Below are 10,729 nucleotides of genomic sequence, written 5' to 3'. Positions count from 1 at the left end.
TCTTTTTTCATTGAATACCTAATGTACACTGGCACTAGGCTGAGTGCTTTATAAGGATTATCTCATGTGATTCCCGGAGCGAAATAATCTGCCCAAGGTCACACAGCTGATGAGTGATTTAGCTGTGATTGGAGCCCACTATTCTGACCTCCCAGGACCCACGCTCTGAAATTCTAGCTACCCTGAATCCTAAGAGGTTTTAAACCATGTCCAGATTTCAAAGCATAAATTTTAGGAGTGTGTAAATTTGGATGTGTGGCACCAGAGAACCCCTCTGGGTGGTATTCCAACATTTACGGCAAATTTCAGCCTTGTTCTTAATTTGTTGTTGCTCTCTCCCTGCAAGGTCTCGCCTCCTTAGAGAAATGTACTCACCACCGCTAGCACCTGTCTGACGCTGTCAAGCCTCTGGCCCGTGCTGTTCCACATAACATGAGCCACAAGTCCAACCTTTCTGCAAAGCAATCACATTGCAGCTGCCTGGTTTCAGATTTCACAGAGACATTTTCTAACTGCAAATGTTTGCAAACCTCTGACTCATCTTAGTTCCAGACTTAACGCTGAGCTCTCTGATGCTAACTGATGAAACCTTTAGAGAAAAGGGAAATCTGTGTTGGGCAAATCTAGCTTCCTGTATAGAAAGAAAGAAAGTTAGATTACTAGTTTGTACCACATAAAATGGTGGACTCCGGATGGAATAAAGCACTAGTTGTAAATGGCAAAACTACTACAAAACTACAAAAACTACTCACAGCTAATAGAACAAAATCTAGGAGACTGTCACTGTGATACTGCATAATATAGGAGGCCAAAATACTTCTTGAGTTTATCAAAAGAAGGCTGTCTAGTCATTGGAGGATGCCGTAGACAAAGTTAATATTTTCAGATGGAGAGAGATTTTTGTGTTTATTTATTTATTTTTGAGAGAGACCACGAGTGGGAGAGAGACAGAGAGAGAGTGAGAGAGAGAGAATCCCAAGCAGGCTCCACACTGTCAGCAAGGAGCCCGAAGCAGGCCTCAAACCCATGAAACTGTGAGATCATGACCTGAGCTGAAACCAAGAGCCAGATGCTTAACCAACTGAGCCACCCAGGTGCCCGATTTTTGTGTTGTTAAAACTGTAGATATACATGGGATTAATATGTAGATTTACAGTGAACTCAACAAATGGACAAAAAAATGAGACCCAACATAAACTGAATAGGGGATGCTTTTCCCTGGGCCTTAGCACAGTACCTGTAACATAAAAGGCACTCATAGTAATTTTTGGTTGAATAAATGAATAGCTAGCAAAAAGATACACTGGTAATCAGATAAATACAAATTAAAACAATGGTATTACTCCATTTTACATCCAAATATTAGAAGACGCAATGTTGCTGGTGAGAGAGTAAATAGGTAGAAACAATCTGGAAGAATTTTGTGAAATTAAGTATGTATATACCCCCTGACCCAGTGACCCCACTCCTGAACATGTTTGGCCCAGGGAAAATTTTGCACAAGACCATAAGGGGACACACAGTGTTATGTGGGACGACTGTAAGTTCAAAGCTACCTAGACACCCATCATGGGGAAATAGCTAAAGATGGTGGATGTCTATGAAATGCAATGCAGTAGTTAGACCAATGTGCTAGATCTACACATTGCAACATAATTAAATCGTAAATACATGAAGGTGACAAAAGGTAAGAGACAATAAGATTTCTAGTACAATCACATTTACGTAAATTGAAAATACATACACACTCAACACTACAGAGTTTCAAAAATCATGCATATTGAAGGTCAGTTATTTAAACAGATTAAAGAGAGTGACTATGGTGGGCAAAGGATAGGAATGGGCATTGGAATAAAAGGGGAATGAGTAACCAGAGAAAGGCCTAACCCAGACATGTGAGGATAATAGCTCTGAACTAGGGCTTCTCAAAGTCGCATCTGCTAAATGCAGATTCCTCTTCAGTAGATCTGTGGTTCTGCTTCTCTCCTAAGCTGCAGTTAACACTGGCCCTGCTGGTCTAGGGACTTCACTTTAAGTAGCAAGGAGACTAAGGGATAAGATTAACTGAGATCTGGAAGGTTTAAAAAGGAAGGGAAGGAGGAGGGGCTCAGGAAGGGAGACACAAATCATTTAAGGTGGTGTTGGGGACATCCAGAACAAGGGCAGTGGGTCTATAACACGCAAAGGGGAAAAGGTAGTAGACACAATCTCCGATTCTTGCAATCTGTCATGCCAGCCTATACCACACACCCAACTTTTCACCAAGTGGAAACAGTTGAAATATTTGTAGTAAGGAGAGATTGAGGGGGGAGCTTGGGGGAGGGGGGAGAGAGACTCCCCTTCCCACCAGGTGCAAACTACTGCTGAAGAGAACATAGGTCAAAATTCTACAGAAAGATCTTTCCAAACCTTCCTATTCAAAGCCATGCCCTCAGCACCACCCCCGGCAGGCCTGGCACTTGCTATTCTCCATGTCACCCCTCACTGATCGTAGTCATATCATGCAGCACTGACCATATTATCTTCTTTGGTTACTCATTAATGGTGTGTTTCCCTTATACTAGAGTATAAGCTCATAGGGGTAGGGAATTTATAGGTTTTTTTCTCACGTTCTATAGAGTACCTCAAGTTTACAAGGTAGAGGCTCTAACTATATAGTTTTTTGAATAAATGAACGAATGAATATCAGTGTTGGTGAAGCACTAGAGCGTAATACCAAATTATTGGAGGTAAATGTTCAGAACAAAATTTTTAAAATTTTTAAAATATTTATATTTGAGAGAGAGAGCAGGGGAGGGGTAGAGAGAGAAAGGGAGACACAGAATCTGAAGCAGTCTCCAAGGCTCTGAGCTGTCAGCACAGAGCCCAATGCAGGGCCCAAATCCATGAGCTGTGAGACTATGATTTGAGCCAAAGTCGGATGCCCAATTGACTGAGCCACTCAAGTGCCCCAGAACAAAAATATTTTTAAAAACCGACCATCATCAGGGCACCTGGGTGGCTCAGTCAGTTGAGCATTGGACTCTTGATTTGGGATTAGATCGTGGTATCATAGTGATGTGATTAAGCTCCACATTGGACTCTGCGCTGGGTGTGAGGCTGCGTGAGATTCTCTCTCCCCATCTCCCTCTCTCCCTCTGGCCCTCTCCCCACTTCCACTCTCTCTAAAATAAAAAATGAAGAACTGACCATTATCTGCTTAGGAGGCAGTGAGGTGGGTTAGAAGAGGACAGACCTAAGCAGAACCATAGTGAGGAAAAGTTTGGGGTAACCACTATCCCCTGTTTCTTCTACCTCTTTTCAGTATCACTTTTAACTACTTCCTGATCCCGCCTACCTGCCCGACCAAGGCACTGTCAGTACTGCTGTCTGTTAACATGTGTCATCTAGAAAGTTGTGTCACCACTACTTTGGAGTGAATTTGCTTGCTTTTTCAGTAAACCCAGAGGGAGAACAAATTAGAAGAATGATTTCTAATGGAGGAATTTCCAAAACTGAGTGCCTACCTGGGAAGAGTAGGGCCCCTCCAGCTCTCCACACCAGAGGCACAGGACAGCTTTTCTGCTAACAAAGGAAGAAGGTCCTGTGAAGGCACCATTGCCATAGGAGAAAAACAGGCTAAGTCACAAAGAAATACAACAGATGTGGCGCTTGGGTGGCTCAGCCGATTAAGCGTCTAACTTGGGCTCAGGTCATGATCTCATGATTCATGGGTTCGAGCCCCGCATCAGTCTCTGTGCTGACAGCCCAGAGCCTGGAGCCTGCTTCAGATTCTGTGTCTCCCTCTCTCTCTGCCCGTCACCCACTCATTCATATTCTCTCACTCTCTCTCTCTCTCAAAAATAAATAAACATTAAAAAAAGAACAAAGAAATACAACAGAATAAAAATCATTTCTTTTTTTAAATGGTTATTTTTNCTGTGAAGGCACCATTGCCATAGGAGAAAAACAGGCTAAGTCACAAAGAAATACAACAGATGTGGCGCTTGGGTGGCTCAGCCGATTAAGCGTCTAACTTGGGCTCAGGTCATGATCTCATGATTCATGGGTTCGAGCCCCGCATCAGTCTCTGTGCTGACAGCCCAGAGCCTGGAGCCTGCTTCAGATTCTGTGTCTCCCTCTCTCTCTGCCCATCACCCACTCATTCATATTCTCTCACTCTCTCTCTCTCAAAAATAAATAAACATTAAAAAAAGAACAAAGAAATACAACAGAATAAAAATCATTTCTTTTTTTAAATGGTTATTTTTGAAAGAGCACACGCCCAAGTTGGGGAGGGACAGAGAGGGGCAGAGACAGAAGATCCAAAGCAGGCTCTGTGCTGACAGCAGAAAGCCCAATGCAGGGTTCGAACTCATGAACTGTGAGATCATGACCTGGGCCAAAGTTGGACGCTTAACCAACTGAGTCTATCCAGGCGTCCCCAAAATCATTTCTTAAATGGTAAGGGTCTCCAGTAATAAAAGAAACACAAATTAAAACAAGATACCATTTTTTGTCTGGAAAATTGGCAAAGATAATTTCTTTAAGACAAAATTTAATGTTGGCAAAGATGCTGAGGAAAAGGCACTCATATTCAACTTGTGAAAGTGGGGGAAGATGTAAAATTTGGGGAGGTCAATTTAGCACTATATATCCAAAACCTTAAAAAAAACAAAAACAATAAAACAGAATAAATAAGCAAGTGTGTGTGTGGGGTGTGTGTGTGTGTGTGTGTGTGTGAGTGAATTGACACAGCAATTCAATTTGGGGGATTTTGAGTGACTAGAAGCTGGGGATGCTGCTCACCACCCCACAATGCACAGGCAGCCCCTCACGACAAAGAATAATCTTGTCCAGAATATCAGTAGTGCTAAGGTTGGGAAACTCTGCCCTAGACCATGTCATCCAAGAGAAAGCAAGAAGGAAGCACAATACCTTTTATGACAGAGTCTTAGAAATCACACACGGGGCGCCTGGGTGGCTTAGTTGGTTAAGCGTCCGACTTTCGCTTAGGTCATGATCTCGCGGTTCGTGGGTTCGAGCCCCGCGTCGGGCTCTGTGCTGACTGCCAGCTCAGAGCCCGGAGCCTGTTTCAGTCTGTGACTCCCTCTCTCTCTGACCCTCCCCTGCTCACGCTGTCTCTCTCTCTCTCCTAGAAATAAATAAAACATTTAAAAAAAAAAAAGAAATCACACACCACTGCTTCTGCCACATTATTAGAAGTAAGTACAAGAAGAGAATTAAACTCTGCCTTTTGAAGAAAAGAGTATCGAAGAATTTGTGGACATAATTTAAGCCCAGCACAGTGTGTCCTCCAGCCACAAATGATTAACATTCCCCTCCTCTCAGATGCAAAATATACTTATCCCATTATTAAACACTCTCCCCCACCACCCCCTTTTAGACCAGTTGGCAGTGCTTATGCCAATACAGTTCTTCAGAACACTTTGCAGTCTCTTATGAATCTTACTGAGGTCCACACCACAAACCTACACATCTCTTCAAGATGATCCCTTCTCTACCTTGAGATTCTGCTGAAAAACATCCCTTCAGTTTCTTGGAAGTTCTATTGTTTTAGTGAGAGAATTTGTGAGGCAACTTTAACAATTTTAATAAGTCTTTTGTCTGACTGAAAGGTACTGGGAGGGGGGGACACCTGGGTGGCTCAGTCAGTTGACTGTCCAACTCTTGGTTTCAGCTCAGGTCATGATCCCAGGGTCGTGGGATCAAGCCCTGTGTCAGGCTCCACACTGGGCATGGAGCCTCCTTGAGATTCTCTCTCTCTCTCTCTCTCTCTCTCTCTCTCTCTCTCTCTCTCTCTCCCCCCCCCCACCTTCCTCTGCCCCTCTCCTCCACTTATGCTCGCCCTCTCTCTCTTTCTCTAAAATAAAAAATAATGTGGGGCACCTGGGTGACTCAGTCGGTTGAGTGTCCAACTCTTGGTTTCAGATCAGGTCATGATCTTACAGTTTCATGGGTTTGAGCCCCACGTCAGGCTCTGTGCTGCCAGCTCAGAGCCTGCTTAGGATTTTCTCTCTTTTCCTCTCTCTCTGCCTCTCCCCCACTTGCACTGTCTCTATCTCTCTCAAATAATAAATAAACCTTAAAATAAAATAATAATATTTTTTTCAAAAATGAAAGGTACTCAAAAGAATCACCTTTGATCTTTCTGAGGTTTTACCAACGGTTTTAATAATTACATCCTTGGATTCATCTTTAGACCATATTTTCATGGAAGTGTCCTTTTGGATTTGATCTTTGCTACAAATCATTTCTAAATTTAAACATCATTTGTCACCTGAGAGGCTAGGAATTTTCAAAACCATAAAGTGCTGGTTCCATTTTGTTTAGCTGTCCTTACTCCAGCCTAGCTATCTCCTCTTGCATTTTACTATAAGCAGCAAGAAGCAGTATCTTCAGTACCTTCAACACTCTGTATAAATACCTCCTTAGTTATATAACCCAGTTCGTTAGGTACCTTTTTTACTTTCTACGTTACTTCGGGTGACAGTGTGGTGAAAATCCCCGCTATTATATAACAAGGAGACCATTTCTCCCCATTTCCAAAGTGTTTACCTCATTTTCCTGCAAGTCTTCACTCACAGCCTCCTCAAAGCCCATGAGACTTCTGCTAACCGTTTCTTCAAAGCTCTTCAAGCTTTCACTAATGCTGTCCTCAGACTTCTTCCTGGTTTCACACACTGCCCAGTCCTGCTTCCTTCTAATATCCTACTTCGAGGCATTAAAATCTATATTGTTCTGGGGCATCTGGGGGGTGCAGTTGGTTAAGCATTCGAATTCAGCTCAAGTCATAAACTCACGGTTTGTGAGTTCGAGCTCCATGTGGGCCTCCGTGCTAGTAGCTCAGAGCCTGGAGCCTGCTTTTGGATTCCGTGTCTCCCTCTCTCTCTGTCCCCCCTCCCCTCTCTCTCTCAGAGATAAATAAATGTTAAGAAAATGAATTTAAAAATTTTAATCTATATTGTTCATCTATTCGCTGCATAACAAATAATCCCTAAACATAATGGCTTAACACAAGAATCATTGGAGTAGTTTTTATGGGTCAAGAATTCAGAAGCAACTTAGTTGGGTACTTGTGGCTCAGCATCTCCCACGTGGCTGCAGTCAGGATGTCAGTAGGGCTTCCAGTATCATCTGAAGTCTTCATGGGGCTGGAGGATCCACTTCCAAGATGGTTTATTCACATGGCTGTTTGCAGAATTTTCCATGGGGGCCTTTCCATAGGTAGGATGGGTGTCCTCACAACATAGCAGCTAGTCTCTCCCAGAGCAAAGGATCCAAGTGAGAACAAGGAGGAAGCTGCAATGTCTTTTATGATTTAGTCTCAGGAATCACCCATCATCATTTCTCCCACATTTTCCTGCTAAAAACCAAGTGTAGATACAGCCCACACTCAGGGAAACAGAGTTACACATCATATTTTGAAGGGAAGAACATCAAGTAATTTGTGGACATTTTAAAAATAAACACAGACCACCCCCCCCCCAATCAGAAACTCCTTAAAAGACTTTCTCAAGGAATTTCATGCATTGCAGCTATTAAGNGATGTCAGTAGGGCTTCCAGTATCATCTGAAGTCTTCATGGGGCTGGAGGATCCACTTCCAAGATGGTTTATTCACATGGCTGTTTGCAGAATTTTCCATGGGGGCCTTTCCATAGGTAGGATGGGTGTCCTCACAACATAGCAGCTAGTCTCTCCCAGAGCAAAGGATCCAAGTGAGAACAAGGAGGAAGCTGCAATGTCTTTTATGATTTAGTCTCAGGAATCACCCATCATCATTTCTCCCACATTTTCCTGCTAAAAACCAAGTGTAGATACAGCCCACACTCAGGGAAACAGAGTTACACATCATATTTTGAAGGGAAGAACATCAAGTAATTTGTGGACATTTTAAAAATAAACACAGACCACCCCCCCCCAATCAGAAACTCCTTAAAGGACTTTCTCAAGGAATTTCATGCATTGCAGCTATTAAACTGAGAGAGAAAGAGGGGGGCAAATGGACCCTTTGAATGAGTTGAATTAAAATATCGTTTGAATTCACAGCTTTGCCAGATCCCATTTGTGAAGATACAGCACTGCTTGGGAAAGAGTGAGACCCTCAATGCTGAAATGTGAATACATGGGAAGATTCAGATGGCTTCTAGTTCCCCCAAATCCCCAAGCCTATGGAAATACACCACTCAGATCTCTTGCTGCATGGTGTATAACTGACTGACACCAGGCTGCTGCCCACCCTTGCGCTGAGGCTATGCTCTCTGGGGCTGCTCCCAACCAATGACGGAGTGCACGGAAGTACCAAGGCAGGGCCCATTCTGGCAAGATGTAAGAATCCGCCTTTCGGCAGCTTTTACTTGAAGACTCCCCAGTGGCCTGGCCAAACCGTTATTTGAGTCGTGCTGCAGTTCAAGATTCTTCCTGCCCCAATCCCCCTTCCTTCCCTCTCTCCTTCCGCAGGCATCACACATGCACTATGATCTAAAGGCTCTCCCCATGTTCTCCTGCTTCCTCTCCCAGGAAATCTTTCACTTCAAATCCCATTTTGCCATCTGCTCCTTGCAGACAGAAGCTAACACAGCCTTCCTTGTCAGACAGATGCTCTCTACTCCCCTGTGTGTAAAATTTTTCCCACCTTGCACAAGGGCTCTATAATGACCTTTGTGGAAATAATCAGGAAGGAGATTGGTGTAGCTGATTGTCTACATTCTCCACCCCTAACACCTTTCATAGCTTTAATCCTCACATCAGTAATGTGCTAGAGACTCTTTATCAGATCACAAAAGTCAATTAATAAATTCTCAGGAATTTAGTGAGCTGGTTGGTAAACACAGTCATTATTAAAATGCAAATATACTTACAGCTAAATAAATTACATTAACGGGGTTCCTGGGTGGCTCAGTTAAGCCTCCAACTCTTGATTTCGGCTCAGGTCATAATCTCATGGTTCGTGAGTTCGAGCCCACACTGGGCTCTGTGCTGACAGGGCAGAGCCTGCTTAGAATTCCCTCTCTCCCTCCCTCTCTCTGCCCCTACCCTGTTTGCACTCTCTTTCTCTCTCCCTCAAAATAAATAAATAAACTTAATAAAATGTTTTTAATAATAAATTACACTAACAACAAAGGTAATAACTCAAAACCATATCACTTTCTAGTTGTTAACAAACTTTTGTTGGTATCTATGCTCTTGAAGTTAGTTACATCTCTTATATCTGGGTGTTGGAAATGAAATATAATGGTGCACCAGCCTTCTCTTTGGAAGTTGAAGGCCAGATTTAGATGTGCTGTTTCAGCTCCTGTCCTCAGTAATCTGAGAGGTTGCCAGCTTTGAGAGCAGCCGGCAGCAAGAGGCTTGTGGTTGGTCCAGGAATCTCTGCTCTCTGATCCAATGAATCCAGTGCACTGGAAACACCTGTGGCAGACAAGGCTGCAGAACAGAGCTTTGGCACATCCAGAAAGGCGAAGCAGAGCACAGGCCCCCCGGGATTACTGCAGCCTGGCCATGAACTCTGTGGCATATAACTGTTCTCCTTTTGAGAGACCAATCTTGGTTTGTTGCTAGGCACTGATAAATATGGGGGTCTGATCATGAGCCATTAGGTAACCAAGCGACTGGTGCCCATTGTAAACTTGGGGTCATCTGATCCACCAAGCCGTAAAGTCAGCTAACATTTAGTGTGCGCACATGCTGTGCCAGGCTCTCTTATAAGCACTTTACTCATAACATTTCCTTTCATCTTCATCAAAATTCTGGGAGGCAGTTCTGTTATTATTGCTATTATCCCTATGTTAGCTGAGAAAACTGACACGGAGGGAGGATAAGTGATTTGCCCCCCAGTTATAGAGCTCATAAGTAAGTAGCAGAGCTTGGTGTGAACCTAGGCCCTCTGGCTCCAAAGTCCATGTGTTTAATTACCAAATTATATTGCTTCTCATGATCAGGTGGAAGTTTTCTGTATGGGATTGGGCTTGAGCAGAAACTGAAGACACAACAAGTTGTATGGAGTGCCCAGTCCTCTCACACGGCCACTCTTCCTCAGTCTACACATGTGACCTAGGGATGTTCTCCACGACCAGGTCTCTGAACAGACGACCTGCACAATACGATCGTAGTAGCCGCAAGTGGACGCCACAACACTAAAGCCCAGCTCCAGGCTGGCCCTGAAGAACAACTGGGGAGAATTTCCCAGGAGGGGGAATGTTTAAAGTTTCATCCTGTTGACCACTTTGTCTGAAACGAGAAACGGCCTAAGGTGCATATGTCACCTGTACCGGTCAGTAGCTGAGGATTTAGCTCAGCAGCCAGACTGGGAAGGACCACAAATGCAAGGCTGCTGGTGACAAAGACGCTCGGGGGAAGAGGTATTCGGGAGATCTCTCAGAATGGATCCTTGAGAGTATAAGGATATTTGGTTTTTTGTGAATCCCCATCAAAGGTCTCCACTGTGGAGGAAGCGCTCAATAACCAGGCGAAAAGGCTTACCTAGCCTTTGCCCTTCGGCCCACTTCTTTCCCCAGACACTTCAGCGTTGCCTGGTGATCTCATGAACAACATAGGCATGGAGGCAGAAGTGCAGACTGTACATGGGTTTCAGCAACTTGGACTTACCCCTCACCAAGGCTGATCTGGCTTCTGCCTCTGTTGAATATGTAGTTGTCCAGCAATTAAAACTAAATCTGAGTGCCTGATATGAGTTAGGCATGAATGTAACAAAGCCAGGAGCAGTG

This window comes from Crocuta crocuta, unplaced genomic scaffold, assembly GCF_008692635.1.
Source record: "Crocuta crocuta isolate KB4526 unplaced genomic scaffold, BGI_CrCroc_1.0 scaffold1, whole genome shotgun sequence".
Taxonomy (NCBI): Eukaryota; Metazoa; Chordata; class Mammalia; order Carnivora; family Hyaenidae; genus Crocuta; species Crocuta crocuta.
The sequence above is the reverse complement of the archived record's forward strand: the minus strand, read 5'-3'. Positions refer to the sequence as shown.